This window comes from Thamnophis elegans, chromosome 2, assembly GCF_009769535.1.
Source record: "Thamnophis elegans isolate rThaEle1 chromosome 2, rThaEle1.pri, whole genome shotgun sequence".
Taxonomy (NCBI): Eukaryota; Metazoa; Chordata; class Lepidosauria; order Squamata; family Colubridae; genus Thamnophis; species Thamnophis elegans.
Genome location: NC_045542.1, coordinates 90,335,694 through 90,354,903, shown reverse-complemented (window position 1 = coordinate 90,354,903; position 19,210 = coordinate 90,335,694). Strand labels below are relative to the sequence as shown.

Genomic DNA, 19,210 nt, shown 5'->3' with positions numbered 1-19,210 from the left:
TGTGGTGGTGAGGAAGGGGAGAGACGGACCACTGTCTTCCAGTCAAGCCTATCCGAATCTGGCAGGGCGAAGTTGAGGCACACGCTTCCCCGACAGTCCTCCTTCAGCCATCTCCGGGCGCCTAAGGCTGCCGCTTTTCCTGCCTTTGGTCTCCCGTCTCTCGTCCTTTGCAGCATTTGCACCCACCGTCCCGCGTCAGTGGTCTCTCTGTGTGTATCTCTCCACCTGCCACCCGGCTGTCATTTTACACGGGACGTCCCTATAATGTCTTAAGCCGCTCATTTTGGATCCTCCTGACACCCACTTTGTCGCCTTTGCTGCCTTCCCTGCCCGTTCCTCATGGACTTCCCCTTGTTTTTGCTTCCCACCATTCTGGGCGCAGCATCTGCCTGCTGACCGCTTCTTCCAGCGCTAGTATCTTTCTTTTTCCCGACGAAGTTGAAGAGCTATGCTTCATTCCACCGGCAGAGGGCACTCTCAGATGTTAATTCCTCCCCCCCCCCTCGCCCGCTCCCCCTCCCCCCAATTCCTTAGAAAATGTGATTTTAAAAAATCCGCCTCCTTTTGCTATAAGGGTTATTTGCTTTGTCAATGTATGAAGAAGAACAGGTGCTGGGTTCTTTAGGGAATCTCTTCTGCTGAGAACCTGTTCTAAGTTATCTTGTCTCTGGGCTTATGTGTTTGTGTACAGGTAGTCCTTGACTTACAACACTTCATTTCAAAGTTACAACAGCACTGAAAAAAATGACTCATGACCATTTTTTTCACACTTACAACCTTTGCAGCAGCCCCATGGTCACGTGATTTACATTTGGATTGATTGACAACCGGCTCACCTTTATGACAGTTGCAGTGTCCCTGAGTCATGTGATCCCCTTTTGCGACCTTCTGGCAAGCAAAGTCATTGGGGAAAGCAGATTCACTTAACAACCATGTTACTCATTTAAGAACTGCAGTGATTCACTTAACAACTGTAGGAAGAAAGGTCATAAAATGGAGCAAACTCGCTTAACAAATGTCTCACTTAACAACATACATTTGGGACTCAACTGTGGTCATAGACTGAGGACTACCTGTAATGTGGTTTTTTTAAGTACAGCCTGGTGCTTATGATTATGCTGTTCTAATTTAATTCAGCGGGCTTTCCAAATGAATTTGTTTGGGATTGAAAAGGTTTTTTAGGGAAGGGATCCATTCTCATTTCCTTTCTCAAGGGACTAGATGAGGTTTTGCTCTTATTTATTATGTATATGTCACGTGCCATTATGGATTCTAGGCTGTTTCCAATAAAAAAAACCACAAATGATCATAAAACATAAAAGATTAAATCTTATTTGGCAGCCTCTAACATAAAAGATATTCCATGTAGGATCAGCTGCTCCCACATTCTTCATACTTCATTGTAGAAGCCTCTGATACAACTTGTCTCTCCCAAGTTTATTTATTCAGAACATTATTTAGAAAAAAATAGAACAGCTTTTCCCCACATGTCATCACTCTGCTAAACAACTAATTCCCACAACTCTGTCAAACTATTACTAAGACTGTATTACTATTTTTTTCATTCTATCTATTACCTATCTCCTTTCTACTTATGACTGTAACCTTGTTGCTTGTATTTTTACAATTTATATTGTGTTATTTAGTTTCCTAGTATGATTTTGATTGCTTATTTAGTATCCTATGACTATCACTAAGTGTTGTATCTTATAATTCATGATGAATATATTTATGATGGCTGTCATGATTTATCATTTAATTTTTATATACACTGAGAGCATATGCACCAAAGACAAATTACTTGTGTGTCCAATCACACTTGGCCAATAAAGAATTCTATTCTGTTCTATTCTACTGTACTCTACTCTACTCTATTCTATTCTTTATATGGTTGCTCACTCACGTTCAATAGCTCTTGGTGGCTTACTAAAAATAAAAACCCAATATACAACAATAACAAAAAAAAACCCACCATTCACCCCCCCCCATGACAGCAATTAATCAAAAAGCCACTTGATTGGCTCTATCCCATTCTGGGTTCTCTAGGCCAGTTGACAAAATCAGGTCTTCAGTGCCTTGTGAAAGAGTGTCAAAGTATGGGCTGATCTATGTAGGGATGATGTTGCAAAGGAACGGAGCCACCATGGAGAAGGCCCTTCTTCTGAGTCCCCCCAGATGTGCCTCCTTAGGAGATGCGATTCGAAACATTTCCAAGTTCAATGATTGGTAACATAACTGGGCTTTAGTAATCAGTGATAGGCTGTAGAATTCTCTAAATTAGAAAAATGCTGTGGAAAAAAAAATTTTCAGTTCAATTTCCTGAAGGGTTGAGTTTTATAGCTATATTTTCTAACATTTTAAAACTGAACAAAAAGTAGATGCACACAGATGGAGATAGCTGTTTCAGATGCATGTTGGAATAATTTATGCCTATCTTGTTTTCTGGTGATTTTAGCATTTATCAATAAAGCAAAATGTACTTGGGCCTGAGTAAACATATGCTGGATCGAGCCCTGTAAAATGCCAGACAAACCTGTAAGTGAATAGATTGTCTGCGCAGAAATAAACAATAAAATAAATCTGTAGGCTGCATTTGCTGACATGGAGAAAATGCTTTTGTAGCAGACTGATACATGATTTGCTAGAGTTCAGCTGAGAGGCCATAAAGAGCTAGAGAAACCACAGAAAAATCTCACTGCAGGAAGCTTTATATGTGGTAAGATCAATTTTTGCAGCGTAAGATCATTTTTGATAGTCAGCTCTAGAAGCATCATGATTGTAGCCTATTATTTATTGCTATTGTATCAAAAAAGTGATATAAAACAGGATCCTTAAATGAGCAATAGTTGAAACGTCTGTGGAATGCAGCAGAATGATACCATATTATGATCACTGCCATATGGGAATTTAATCCAGGGTGTATTATCTGAAGATGCTGCTGCCTTTTTTATACTAACTTAATGCATATACCATGGATGTTATACAGTACACTTGGGTTGGATTGATCAAGCTACAATATTAAAATACATTTTAATTAATGTTACAAGAAGGACTGAATCTAGATGACTTTGTCAACATTTCTTAGAGATTGTCAGGTGATGTACAGCAAGATGACAGCGCTCTTGAGTGCAGAGTGCGTGCTGTCATATTCAAATAAAATAATTTACTAATGAGGTATTGGTATCAGAACAGGAGTGCAATATCTTCATCCAAAGAGAACAGGCCAAAATAAAATGTATTTTTTTTGTCTATTATTGAATTTTTACAAGTTTGGAGAGGTTTTAAGGGACAAAGTAGGACTTTCTGCAGATGTTTAAGGCTTCCATTTCATCCATTAACATTTTCAAAAACCATTCCCCAAGGGATCCAGGCCCAGCTGACTTTTGAAATGCTATTTTCAACAGGACACACAAAATCTAATGTGGCCCTTGAGCTGATAGATGTTATGCACCCAGAGTTAAATTGTTTTAAAAAAAAGGCTTTGGCTACTTCCATAGGAAATAGTTTTAAATGAAAATATCATGTATTTAATAATGCATATCATGTTTACATACCATGATAGTTGGGTTCTCATAACACCATAAGCCTTAGGGTCAATTAAATGACCCTAAGGTTTAATGCAATGTATAAACCAAGCCGCTGTCCGTAAAGTCAATTTCAGAAGTAATAAAAGAAATACATTTTTTTTTCTGTCATGGGGCCTTCTCATGGAAGAGGCTCTCCCAAATATGTTTATTTTTTTATTTATTTATTTATTATTACATTTATATTTCCACCTATTCGCCCATGGCAACTCAAGGTGGCTTATAGAATATAAAACCACATTTAAAACAATAAAACTAATTAAAAATCAAATACGTTAATATAATAAAATCATAATAAAATCACTCCCCACCCCTCCATTCTGCCTTATCGGCAGGAGATCACATGATATGGATGACCTCAACCCTGTTGGCCTTCAAGAAAGCAGGGAAGATCTAGTTGGTTGGTTGATAGATGCAAGTTTTATTGTGGGTGGCAATGTTGTTTTTATTTGCTTTAATTGTTTTTTAAAAAAATATTGTTTTACACCCAGAATTCCTTCTAGTAAGTGGTGTTCATAAAAGGTTGCAAGACTGAATAAACGAATAAATAATATTTAGATAAATATCTAATTCATTTAAATCAGGATTCAGCCTTAATGTATTAAAACAGCTTTGTTATCGATTACTTCTGTTGGGACAGGGATTGATGCTATCTTTCCCTTGGTTACTTGATAGCATTGAGCAGAATTTCTTGGAAGAACGACTTTGTGGGAATTGGGAGATTTTGCTGAAATAATTAGGTTTCTACCTTCAGGTTTGCTGCCAAAGATTTCTGCTTTTCCCCGTGGTTTCTTGGCTATGGATTCTACCATGTTCTCTTGGCTTTTGCTTGGTAATGCTCATATGAAACTTTTTGAAAATATTATCTAGTTATTTGAACATAATGTCATGCTGATCATACCTATGATCTATCTTTGCATTCCAGCTGAATAGTAGATGATTTACAGGTACCCAACTGAAACTGGAAGCAATGATCAATTTCATGAGAGTACATGCAGTACAGCTGATTCTTGATGAGATGCAATGGGATAGGCTTTTTAATGAGACTGTGCAAGAATCTTCCTTGAATTCATAAAAAATGGTTGTTGTAAGGATGAGGTATGATTATAGTCAGCTTTGGCTGATTTTAATATGTACTTTCCTGCATTAGCCTAGCTTTGCACCAAAAAAAAATTATAAGAAAGTCGGGTCCAAACCCAAGTCCTGCCTATGGTAAATGTTGTGGCAATTAAAAAACGACTTCACTGATGGAATTCTCTTTAAAAATATGGTTTTATTAAAATCACTGCATCATATTTTACACAATTTAAAAGTCATTTTCCCCGGTCATTTGTAATACAGTTCTGGAACTTGAACTGAGATTTGTTTTAGCTGTCAATATGTGGCCTATGCCCATCTTTCAGTTGTTTTATGGATGACTTAAATTATAGTATTGGCTGTGATGTTATCGGTCTAGGCAATGCAAGAAGAATGATGATAGATGGTGATAAAATGTGATAAAAATGTGATTAAAACCCTTTTATAGACTATATGTTTGTTGAAAAGCTACAATTGAAAAGTCATCCTTAAATCCTTCCATATGATAGCATGTGAATCAAATATAATTTCAGGCAAGTCTGCATAGAATCAAACTATCTTGTACAATACAATTGTTGACCAGTTATTGTTAAAAATGTTGGCATCAGATTCATCTGTTATGTTACTATATTCAGCGTTCACTGCAATTTGTAGCATACACAGGTTTTATTTCTGAAGATTCCATTCCAGTTGTCACAAATATTTTTAAAGCAGCAAACTTATGAACATTATGAGCAAAATTATAAAATTATGAGATTCACAGTACAGTCTAATGCACTTGGAAATAAATATGACTTTTTCAGTGGTATACAGTCCAAAAGTACTTGAGTAAATGAAAGGAGCCACTCCTAGTGGTGCTATTGTGTGTACAATCATTCTGTGAAGTCAAAAAGTGTATTCAATTGATTTCTACAATAATGGATTCCTAAATATTCCAATTCTGAGCCAATAGCAATAGCAGTTAGACTTATATACCGCTTCATAGGGCTTTCAGCCCTCTCTAAGCGGTTTACAGAGTCAGCATATTGCCCCCACAGTCTGGGTCCTCATTTTACCCACCTCGGAAGGATGGAAGGCTGAGTCAACCCTGAGCCGATGAGATTTGAACCGCCAAACTGCAGCTAAGAGTCAGCTGAAGTGGCTGCAGTACTGCACTCTAACCACTGCGCCACCTCGGAGCCAACCAAACCAGTTAGCAAAAATGGACATTTCATTGCCATACTGCCCCCTTCCTCAGCACCCTCACTTCCTTTCAACAAAGGTTGTGAATTACCTATAACTAATCAATAATCATAATGAATCTCTGGCAGCATCATTTCTGGTTAATGACAATAAGTTACATGCTCGTTAGTTAGGTTGCTTCTGTGAAATGCAAAAGACATTGTAATGTTTCAGTGTTTTTTTTTGCCTGATCTGTACATGAAGAGTGATGAAGACTGATTTTTTATTCAAAAACTGTGGCTGTAAAATGAGCGACTAGCGGTACATATCTGGAGCCAAGTAACTTCTCAAACTTCAGCCCAAATATAATTCTGCAGTAGTTAAGGTAAACAGACTCAGATCAGAGCGATACAAATTCACTTCGATTTCTCCAGGGATTTTGCTGGGGAACTAGTTTGGTTGGTTCTTGTTGGTGTCTGTGAACTCCACAGAATTGTTGGGATGAAGTCCCCACATTAGTCACCTTGGGTTCTGTGAGGGGAGGGGAGGAGAGAAGGGGTGGAGATAAAGAAAGATAAATAAATAAATACATACATACATACATTTGAAAAACGGGTAGCCATGGCGGTACAGTGGTTAGAATGCAGTACAGCAGGCTACTTCTGCTGACTGCCGGCTACCGTTTGAATCCCACCAGGCTCAAGGTTGACTCAGCCTTCCATCCTTCCAAGGTGGGTAAAATGAGGACTCAGATTTTGGGGGACAATGGCTGACTCTGTAAACCTCATAGAGAGGGCTGTAAAAGCACAGCGAAGCGGTATATAAGTCTAAGTGGTGTTGCTATTATCCTGGATTAGGACGGCTCAGTTTCCAATTTGTTTTCAATCCATGAAGTTTGTTGGGTAGCCTTGTTCAGTTACCTGTCAAAGCATTCTAATTTGCCTCATTTTATTATGAGATTAAACTATATTGGAAAATAATCCAAACTGCATACCTCACCACGAACACTTTGGAGAAGTGTAAAAATATTAATTAGTACACATTCTAAAAAAAAAATACTGAGTTTAGTTATTTCAAAAGATTCCTTGCCCTCCCTCCCAAATAATCCTCTTAGCAAAATCTATTCTACAATGGCTCTTAAATTTGAATAATCTGGCAAAGTGTATTGATGTCTGATATTTAACTAATGCGGTTTGCAGTCATTACTTGAATTCATTTTCCTTCTAACCAATCTAGCAACATGATTAAAGGTACACTAATTTTTCTGGTGAACCCTTGATTGACATGTCCAGTTCTATGGATCAGATCTCCATTTACAATTAGAAAACTTCTAAAAGTATCCTTTGGCAATAGGCCAAGTAAAATCCAAATCCACCACTTCTAAGAATGTAGTTGAGGGAGGCAGACAAATCCTTGCAGCAGACATACTGGATCATACTGATACGATGCAGAGGCATATGGAATGTATAGCTGCCTGCCTCTTCCTTGATAGATCCCCAAATGCTATGGCATCTGCTTCAGTAAGGACACTTAATGTGCATTATAGAAGTTCTTCCTGGCTGTAGCCTGTGACTTGGTGCTAGGCATTCCAATGGACTGTGATACAGTCCTGATTTCTCCTTTGTGGCGTTGAAGAACTTATGCAGCTGCTCAGTAAAATTAATCCCAGAATTTTTATGGTCTGTGGACGTCTTAGAACTTTGTTTCTTATTTCGTGCCAATAAGGAAGACATTCAAGTTAGTCTTGTGATTGTTTTTTCAGAAATTCAAAACTGTATTGCTGCTGAAAGAGTGTGGTTTACTTTCTTAAGTGCTTCATCATTTAATTCAAGATAGCCATTCACCTCCATTATTAACTCTGGCTCCACCTCGGATAAAAATGGTCTTTGGCTGATGATCTGATAAAACAATGGGCTGCTGGATGAACCATTCGTGGAGCAATTCAATATTCGCATACATGAGGTTATGTTAATATATGTAGCTTCAGACTGAAACTATCACCTCCCAAGAGAAATTCTGAAAGTTGAAGTCCATATCTTAGAGTTGCCAAGCTTGAAATAATGCTGTAGCTCAACAATAATGTAGCATAACAACCCATACAACAACTCAACGACAAGGACTGAGAGTACTCTGGTTTGAAACTCTGGAAACTGAGTCCCATTAAGTTGTCTGATGCACGCCATTGTCCTACTCTAGGAATTATTCAAAATTTTCTGTGGTTTATTGTAATGTAAACTAGCAATTGTGGCTTATTGAACAGAAAGTGGTTGAGATAGCCAATCAGTTTCCTCATCTCATCTGATTTCTCACAGTAAAAATAATTAATGGGTGTATGGAATTCTGCAAATGTTCCAGCATCATCTTCATGTTAACAAATGTCTCGGAATTCAAATTTGTACTCCAAAAGCTTCTATTTAAAACAATTTGGGGATTTGCAGCCCACTGTTTATGGAATAAGCATATGTAAGATGCTGAGAGTCATGACTGGAGTGACATAGAAGCCTAGGTAATGTATTATGATATACTGATAAATATAATGATAATTTGGCATCAATATTCTTTCCAACTTTTCCAACTTTCACTGCAGAGAATATTAGCAAGAAAACCATTACCTACATGATTCTGATCTTTGTAGATATGGACACCTTCTGACTATGGGAATATCTTTTCCAAAGCCTTCATTGCTACTCTATCAAGTGCTCATCCATAGCATATTTCTTCACTACAGGTTACTTTACTGTTGACAGTTGATAAAAGACAGCTGTTATTATTGCTTACTGCAGGCTTCTTCTGCTGATTGCCCGCTGCCAGCAATTTGGCAGTTCGAATCATACCAGGCTCAAAGTTGACTCAGCCTTCCATCCTTCCAAGGTCGGTAAAGTGAGAAGCCAGATTGTTGGGGGTAAATGTTCTGACTCTGTAAACTGCTTAGCGAGAGCTGTAAAGCACTGTGAAGCGGTATATAAGTCTGAGTGCTATTGCTATTATTAAACCAAGCAAGGATAGTACTGTTATTTTCCAGGATGTATGATAGAAGGGTAGCAGGTTAAACAGTATAACGCAATGCTTCGTAACAATTTATATTTCCCATTCTAGTAAGTTAATGAATGTGTACCAGCAGTCATTTTATAACATGATTCCAAATGATCTTACCAATCTTAAAGGGGCCTTTTAGCTGCCCTCTCCCCTTGTCTGCTGACTGACTTGTTCCAATATTACCAGGATTTAGGGAAACAGTCAGAACCTGACCATCTCAGCAGACATTTGAGAGAAAGAATGAGAGATTCCTCCTGTGTTGGAATATAATATTATACGGGTTTTTAGGCTGCTGAATGTGGAATATTTCTATATAATGTTTATCTGACTTTTTTTGTAGTATAGTTTCTCCCAAGGCAGAGTGGCACAAGGGGGTGCAGTCCTGTAGATTCATAGAATGAAGCTTCAAACCTACAGGTTCTTTTCTTTAATAGGTAGCCTCCAAAGAGTTAAATAAAGAAGCTTAGCTGTGATGCCAGGCATGATGTCTGAGCCTTTGGTGACGGAGGTCAGCAGTGGTTCATGGGAAAGGAAAAATTGGCAGCTGGGCCGGATATCCTGCAATTCCCCTCTTCCTGCAGCCGCTTGAACTACGTTCCTTATTTAGCTTTCCTGATAGGCAGGAGAAATCTAGTGGCGGAAACTGTCCTAGCCTGATAAAGCCCTTTCTGATGGGTGCTGTAAGGTATTATGGCAGGCAAAGGGTTAGTTTTCATTATAGTAGGATAGGACAGAAGAGCCACATGACTGGCCTATCTTCACTCTGTTTTCTCGTTTAGACAGAACTTAAATAATAAACCATTTATTAAATAGCATTTTTCATTGGAGGAGTCACGTACATTCGAGGGCTTCGGTTTGCTCACTTGCATGGACTTACTTTGCCTTCTTGTTGGAAAAAAGCCATCAAGAGCTGATGACGTTCTCCAGGGAAGGTCTGATGTAGGTGGCTGAGTCAGCTGATGCAGGGAGGGGCTCACAGGGGAGAGAAGAGGAGAGTCCTGAAGTATAACTTCTTGGCAGGTGTCCAGATCTGGCAAAGTTTTCCACTGACTTATGTTAGTAAGCTAGCAGTTAACAATGGCATGGTTTCTTGTGACGGAGGGTTTTTGGGCTGGAGGTCAGGCATAAGTTTATATCCAAGCAGCATTAAAAAAGAATTGTAACATGTTCAGCGTAAAATGTTTACAAAGACGCACACTGATTTGCAAATGCACAAGAGAAGAAACAAACATATTTTAAATAGGTTATCCACTGGGCATGTGTTAATTTGGAGTTTCCTTATGGAACAGCATGCTTAACAGATTCTACAGACAGGTCAGACAACATGACTTTAATCACATAATACATTTTACAATATGTCAACCAAATAAATGCATGTTTGGTTGCTAAGCTTGGTTAATTGTAAAATTGGCTAGTTGTTTTTTTTTTACCTTCAGTATATGGGGTGATCTGAACCTGTTTGGCCACACCGTTCCAGTATACTGTATTGTGAAAACCCAGAAAGTGGCTTAATCCAGTAACATTGTGCTAAGTTAACACAACCCATTTGTCCACTTAGGATATCTTAGGTTTATCCAGGATATCCATTCTGAATGGAAAATCTGGTCATTGCAGCCCAATACTTCTGGAGAGCTTCAAATTGAGAAAATCTGAAGTGAAGGTTGGCATGTCATGAGTGGTTTGACCTGGTGACTAATAAGCAAAAAACAGAGTTCTAAAGAAAGAGTAAAATAATAATAGAAACAAATAAAAATAAAAACCAAACACATAACACAGTTATTCCCCAGCATTGAACTAAATAATATTAACCCCCAAATTCATGGCACAACTAAACGAGTGATGCAAATATTTTCAGCCAACAGAATTGCAAGATGCCAAGGCCCAGGCTGTTGTTTTTCCATTGTGGTCTCAGGGTCTCTTGAAAGCAAACTTCAGAAGGCAAGACTGGTTTTAGAAATTTATTAAAAGTAATAGTTCTGAAGAGCCGTGTGAATTAACACTGATGACATCTATAGTGGTTGTATACTTCCCTTTGCCATGAATGTTTTAGATGATAGTGTAAACCTTCAGGAGTCACTGAGATGTTGAAGTGTAAATCACCATAAATATCTGCCTGTCAAATTCTTAGCCAGAGAACTACTATGTATTAGCATCATATTTTGGCTTCAGTGCTGGGCAGGGGAGCTTTCAAATGGGATACTGTCTGGGTAAGAGTGCCAGGTTTTTTTTTCCTTAATCATCCTCCCATTTCCTTTATAACGCTCTCAGCCATTATTAATAGGTTGTTTTTGCTGATATTTTAATATCAAATTGGTCCCAAAATGGCTGAAGCATGAATCCAGGGAGAAATTCTGTGGAAAGATAAGCATTTTGGTCTACTGATTTGTCCCTATAAATGCTGGTTGCTTATGTCACTGGCAGATTTTGCTGAGTTACCCTGCATTTACATCCTGATTATTTAATAATGTACCAGACTTTTTTGGGGGGGTGGGGTTGCTGCAAATAACCTCCAAAAGGAAGTGTGAAGATAAATGTTTGTTAAGTCAGACCATGCACCTTGAAAGATACTCCTGCCTGTTCGGTGCCCTTTCTCTTTATTTCAGCCCTATGTCTAATCTGTTTTCTTTGCTCATAGTTGAAAGCTTTCCGCATTTCCACTGTAGCATTTAGCATCTGCAGGAAGGAATAAAGACAATCTAGCAGATGGTGGCTGTACTGCTAGAATAGCTGATACTCGTGGTCTCCGGAGATGTAGACATAAAGAAAAAGAGCCAGGGTCCTACAAAGTGTGCCTCAGAAAGAAGGAAGGAAGTTTTATTAAATGGGTTAAATACTAAATTCATTTTTCTGTATTCAATGACTTCCTAGGGAATATTGTCTGATTAAAACTGGGAAAAAATTCCAATAATTACTTTAAAGATCTACTCCAGAATTGCTTGGCCTGCGCAAAAACATTTGGCACATCAGAATTTTTTATAGAAATTACACTTTTCTTTGCTTAAGGGGAAAATCAGGAGGAACCTGGATAATCCAAAAGATACAGAACAGCTTCCTCCACCCTGGTATCCTCCAGATGTGTTTTTTGACTTGGTGCTCTCTGGAGGGTAGAAGGTTTGGGAAAACTATTGCAAAGAAAGATATGTGGACTGCCAAGCTTTGTATGATTTATGGGTTATGCAAGGCCCCCTGTTCTCAGTGCTTTCACTGAACATCCATGTGGGGGAAAGCAATGGAAGATAAATGATGTCAAGTGTGCTGGTGTCATTGTAGAATTGCCAAGCCTTATATACTAGAAGCACACCTTGTGGAACAATGTAATTTCTGCATCTGTGGTCTGTTACAGCTGTCTCACGATGTTCAATGCTACCTGGGTCTACTGAGAAGTAAGCTTCATTGAGTTCGTAGGGCTTACTTCCAGCCAGATAAGCAGATGCTGTAGCAGCCATAACTTCTCCTTTACATCCAACCAACACCACAGATTTACAGTATATATTTGGTTCTTTACATATTTCTCATCTGCTTTTTAATGCCACCCAGGCCTATGCTTGCTAGTTATTCTTCCAACAGTACAATAAATGTATAACAAAGTTATATATATATATATATATATATTGCAGCTTATCTTAAGATAAGGTTTTTCAACTTGTGAACTTCACTTTGAGTTATACTTAGTTAATTCATGAATGGGAAATTTCCATCAAATGCCAGGATTGTTGGCTAGCTGGAGACTGAAAAAAACATTCTAAAAGAAGGCAGTAGTGACCCCCTTCCTTAGTGTCATTTAAAAAAATGAGGATATGTTCATGTAGTTGTTAGAAGTCAAACTTGAATCAAGTGACTCTTTATTTTGTCTTTGAAATAAATATATGATAGATGATATCATGATATAATATCGATGAAAAAAGCATTACTAAAAGGAATGAGAACAGAAATGCTATTTGAAACAGAAAATAAAATGTGAATTTTGTCCAACCTATCTGGAAGAGAGGGATTTTATTTTATATTTTTATCTTATTACATTAAGGAATGACTGGTCCAAGGGTGTCTATGAGGGGGAATAAAATGAATCACAATTGTGGCCATCATTTTGACTTTTTTGACCACTTTCCATGGACCCTTCTGGGCAAGCTTACAGTCACCTATTCAGAGTGGTAAATTGAAGCTAGCAATCCAATTCTAAACCTCTTGCAAGGTCTACTCCAGTGGTGAAATTCAATTTTTTTTACTACTGGTTCTGTGAGAGTGGATTGGTAAGCATGGCAGGGGAAGGATATTGCAAAATCTCCATTCCCAGCCCATTCTGGGGCCAGCCAGAGGTGGTATTTGCCAGTTCTCCAAACTACTCAAAATTTCCGTTAATGGTTTTCCAGAACCTGCTGAATTTCATCCCTGATCTACTCTAATTATTTTTCAGTCATTTTGTTTGGGTTGACCCAAGATGTAGAAATCTTCATTCAGAAGATAAAATGTATATATTTCTTTGTGCCATTCTGAAAATTTGGAAATTGTTACCTTCTGCGACTGCATTTTTTATTTCTGTTATTTTCACCCTTACATAATCTCCATCTCATAGATATAGGAATAGCCTCATTACATGCTTTATGAATAAATGGATTCATATTTTACCCTAAACCAAAATGCGATTTGGGTTTGTGAATCCAAGGTCTTTAGTTTATAAACAGTATGCTTTGATTTAGCATGCTGGTGAACTCAATTAATGGCTCATTCAATAAATCAAATTCTTTCTTGCCTTACCTCATTGTAAACAAAATCTATACAACCTCCCAAGGGGATTTTTGGGGAGGGGGGGAGTTAGATGGTGCAACACATAAAGCTATAGGCATAGAAAAAGTTATTTAGAAACTTTAAAATAAGGAAACATACAGGTTTTTCTTGTTACAATATGCTGTCTTGTTCATCAAAATTCACTATAGTAAAGAAATTTCTGGACCCATTCACATTTATGTGTTTGACACAATGTAAACATATATACAAAACTAATTCACGTGATTTTGAATTGTGTCAAGCCTACTCAACTATTAAATGCTAGATCTTTAATAGTAACTGCTATCCTAAAATGGAAACAATTAGTATATATAAACATTTTTTTGTTATTGTGCTGTATTTTTTTTAAGCATTGCTAGAGTTTGAATGGTCTTTTTAATAGTTTTGAAAAGGAAAATAATAATTTGTTGATTTGTCCTTTTAAAAAGAAGTGGTTAGAAGATTGATGATTTTCTGGGAACAATTTGACAAATGTTTATTGATATTTCTTTTTAGCTTACAGTTGATTAGTAAGGCTACAAAGATAGTCACATGTAGCATGTTTGCGAACATATTTTTAAGCAAAGACATGTGGATATTCTCAGTCCCACAATAATCTAGTCCCATGCAATGTAGGGCTTTAAAGGTGATAACCAGCATCCAGAGGGAAACTGGAAGCCTGTGCAGCTTGTAGCACACACAGGTGTATTTTGGGCAAACCTAGGAGCACCAACAGCATCTTTTGCTGCCTTCTGGCCTGGCTTTAGCTTCTAACTGCTCTTCAAGGACAAGCCTATGTAAAACACATTGCAGTAATCCGAATGGGAAGTGAATAAGGCATGAGTGGCTGTGACGAGGCCTCTCATTCCAGGAAAGAGTGTAATTGTTGCACAAAACAATATTTTCATCCAGCACGCAATTAGTTTACTAAGCTAAAAAAGAAACAAAAAAACAGCCAAAGCATGTATGTTTGGAAAACCTAGTCCATTTCAAAGAAGAAAATGGTTTTGGCCACCTATCCCTAAACAATCATGGAACTGAGAAAGGGGGGGAGTTTTTGGAGGTAATACTTAATTAACTACCATAATTGAGCCTGGAATTACAATTGTAGGTCAAGATGCCCACATGACCAGAAGTAATTTTCTAGCTGAATTTATTTGCGGCAGTGGTTTAGTGAATGCTGCTGTGGGTAACCAAACCCATTCATTTGAATAAGTGATTTTTTTTTTGCCCAAAACTGAGCAAAAAAAAGATCATAAATCACGATAATGTGATTGTGGAGTGCTGACACCAATGGTAAAATTGATCTGTTTAACATGTGGTCATTTAGGGTGGATGGCACAACAATTTATGGCAGCCAAGGGTGCTTAGCTGGGCAAAAAACACTCATTTCATCACTGTGATAACTTCAAACGGGTGCTTTATGACGAGTTGTTAAACAAAGACCACCTGTATCATTGAGGGATAATGTAATATCCTGTATGATGGGAAGAAACCCAACTCCAGAAGTTCTGGGTACTCCAGCACTGGAGGTTTTAAAGAAAGAGCCGGACAACCAGTTGACTGAAATGGTAGGGGGCAGTGATGCTGAACCTTTTCGGCACCGTGCCCAAACTGGAATGCGCACCCAGAGCACCGGAAAGGCCAGCTGGTCTTCGGGTTTCCAGCACACACATGCGGACTGGCCAGCTAGTGTTCACATGCCAGAGTGCTGGCCAGCTGGTCTTCGGGTTTCTGTGCACACCCCAGCTGGCTGGTACCCATGCGCAAGCTGGAAACCAGAAGAACAGCTGGTAATAGTGTCCGTGGCCACAGAGAGAGCTCTGTGTGCCAACTGTGGCACATGTGCCCTTCGTTCGCCATCACAGATATAGGGTCTCCTGCTCGAGCTAGGGATTAGACTTGAAGACCTCCAAGGTTCCTTCCAACTTTGTTATTCTATTCTGATCTGTTAAACAAAGTCTTCATTGGCTTTGTCTAGTCTGAACCAAACTAGACGTCGATCCCAATGGGGCCGTGTCCCAAAGGAGAATGCATCACCTGTTGAATTTCTCTCAGGCAAAAGGATTGCTTGTAGCAACTGACAGGGATGGAAAAGGAGAGGGCAAATTCCTTGGCTAGCATTTATTGGCAGGCCAGACCCAAGGGAAATGCTTCCAGTGAGTCAAGGGTATCCCTCCCACAACAATTAAAACAGCATATACCTAACTCCCCTGAGTCACGGAGAGGCTGCTGACAATCCTAGTCCAAGAGGAGATCTGGAGGGTGGCTCTAGCTGACCTGGTGCCTTCAGGCCGGATATGTGGCTACCTGACAAGCTAACTTTGGCTCAGGGCAACCCTTGAGAGGATGGAGGGGGGAGGGACAGGGGGAAGGCATTGGAGGAAAGGAAAGCTGACAGAGTGAAATGCAAACATAGCCTAGTAGTGATGAAGGCTAAACCTGGCCAGAGAATTCAGGAAACGAGGCTGGAGTGAAATGGGGAGGGGTGTGATGAGAGGGAGTTTCCTGGAGAGGCCAGAAAGATAAACAGGCCAAGAGAATGCAGGGGAAAGGAACATATACTGTTCCCTGGGTCAAACCCTAGAGGGCGCCGCAAAGTTGGCAACTCCTATTGGAAGTGCTGCGAAGAAACATATTCAAGACAGAAGTCACACTTGCTCCCACCCCCAAGGATTTCTCTACTCTAATCATAAAGCATTGTGAATAAAACTTGACAATATGCCAGGACTGCCTGAAGTCACGACTAGATACTCGAAATGCAACACTGTGCCCTTAGGTGAGCATGCCTATCTGACTGTTCAAGCTATGCATTACATGGCTGCATGCCAAATTTAGGGAAGTTCAGTGCTCCCTGCTCGGTTTCTGAGATTGACAGAATCAAAATGTGTGAATGTAAGATGTAAACTGAACTGGTGGGCTAGCAGGCCATGTATCGTGTTAAATTGCATTTTTAAATTGGAAAAATATGTAAAATACCTGCAAAATTTAAAGCGTTCAGCCAAATTAAATATAATTTAGATTGGTAAAAGCAATCTATTTCCTATAAAATTTCTCAGAAGAGAGGGGAAAAAACCCCTTAATAATAAAGTTGGTGAATGTTAGACACCTGTCCTATTTTCCACCCAGTATGGGTGCTGGCACTGGGCTAGGAAAGACAAGATTCAATCTGCCAGATATCAGCCTATATCAGTGATGGCTAATCTTTTCCAAACTGAGTGCCTAAAGTGCATACGCCCAAACCCCGAAAATGCAATCTTCGTGTGGCCCCCCTCTGCCCCACACATGCATACATGGCCACGCCCTCTGTGCATGCACATGCAAACCCCACATACACAGACGTGCACCCCGCATGTAATAGGCATGAGCTTAAATGGACTCCAGAGGATGGTAGAGGACAGGACACCCTGGAGGAACGTTGTCCAAGGGATCGCAATGGGTCGGACACCAGTTCTCAACTAACAACAACAATACAAAAAAATATATGAAATATATAACAATACAATACAATATATATGCTATATACTATATAATGTATGTGTATTCGATTTTTGGGTATTAAATGTTTTGTCAAAGAATTTTGTAAATGTTAAATGTTTTGAATATAACTTATCTTAGTTTAATATATTTATGAGTTATTATAGTCTTACTTTGGCACTATTAAGTGTGATTCAAGTGCAAAACAGTAATTTTAAAAGTCATGTGGAAAACAGCCATCTAGTACAGGTAAGTCCTCAACTTACAAACAAAATGAGCCTGAAATTTATGTTGCTAAGTGAGAAATTTGTTAAGTGGTTTTTGCCCCATTTTATGACTTTTCTTGCCACATTTGTTAAATGAATCTCTGCAGTTGTTAACTTAGTAACACAATTGTTAAGTGAATCTGGTTTCCCCATTGACTTTGCTTGTCGGAAGGTCGCAGAATATGATCGCTTGATATCAGGATGCTTCAACCGTCATAAATTAAATCGGTTGTCAAGCATCTGAATTTTGATCACATGACCATAGGGATGCTGCAATGATCATAAGTGTGAAAATGGTTATAACTCACTTTTTTCAATGCCATTTTAACCTTTTTTTCCAAATATGTTTTATGATATATTTTTTTAGTAAACATAAAAGTTCCATATCTATCTGAACAGCATGTTGTATGGGCACAATTAGTTTTAAGTAGAGGTACAACAATAATCATAATCATAATAATGCAATCAATATTAATAACAATATAATAATACAATTAATTTATCCGTCTTGAAAAGTTTCACTACAAAATGCCGTTGTAACTTTGAACAGTTGCTAAATGAACTGTTTGTAAGTGGAGGACTACCTGTACTGAAATTGCACTGACTTATATTCACTATATTGGATTCAGATGCAGAACGTCTTGATCTGACCTTCTTTACTTCAATCAGATATCGCTGCATTCTCTGCTTCAGGGCTGCATGTCTCAAAATGCATTATTTTTTCTAGCTGCAACAAATAAATAAGCTGGGGAAATGGCAAGAACTTATGTGAACATCTCTGTTAAAAAATGCAGTCTGATTCAACTTCTTTCTGGCCAATAATGTTGTGGAAATGTATGATTTACAAATGAAGTGCAATTAATGCTGCAGTATATTACCCAAAGGTTCTCTATATAGTCCAATAATATCCCATGAATTTCAGCACAAGACATTGCTTCAGCTCCTCTGTATTAAGGCCATCTAATGGATGACTTGTTTCTCTGTGGAGACACTTACCCCTTGAGCAGCATTTTCCCCACGCTCAGATTTGAACCCCAACCTTGCTATCCTTTCATATGGCATGAAATATCTCGCTCTTTACCTGAGCGCTGAGCCAGGCGCTGGGTAACATCTTGGTATATTTTGTGGACATATTTTCTTCCAATATGTTGTATTTCTATTCTACTGCCTGTTAGCCTTCTAGAATTATGTGTTGTGTGATAAATAAATATAATATTATAAGGTGACCATTTCCGTTTCCTTGTGCAAGAACACACCTGTTTGGAAATCTTAAATTTCCTCAGCGAGCATTTACACTTCCGTTTTGTTCCTCAGTGACATTACTCTTATAATGGTCCTGCATTAAGATTAATGCCTTGACCACCACACCAAACTGCCTTTTGGCATTAACTAGGCTGTGTATTTTATTCCTTTTCTTCTTCAGTGTAAAACGTGACCTCTGTGAATGTTAAGGACCAAACGCAACTCTGGAAAGCATTGAACCATTGATTTGGCAGGAGGAGGGGTTTGCAGTGTAGTTCCAGTTACTACATCTGCCAAAGCAGAAACGGAAGAGTACTCAAGCTCAGAAAGCAGGAAAGAAAAAACTGTGGCCTTGTCCTGACATTTCTGGTGCTGACATCACTAGTCAGCAATAACCTCTGTTCATGTTGACACAAGGAACTAACCCAAAGGGCTGTCCTAGACATTGAATTGGCTGCCAACTTATTCACTAATATCTGGAAGTGCTCAGAGATCAACTTGGAGGCAAATATGAGGGAAAGGGGAGAACTGAGAAAGGAAATGCCATTTCCCTTGTTTGATTTTTTTAAAGGATTCATTCCCTTCACCAAAACTGCTCCTTCT

General features: G+C 38.7%; 1 protein-coding gene across 3 annotated transcripts in view; it reads left to right on the top strand.

The window, feature by feature from the left end:
• FLT4 (fms related receptor tyrosine kinase 4) overlaps positions 1–19,210 on the top strand; it is a 108,663-nt gene that overhangs the window by 545 nt on the left and 88,908 nt on the right. The window lies entirely within an intron of this gene.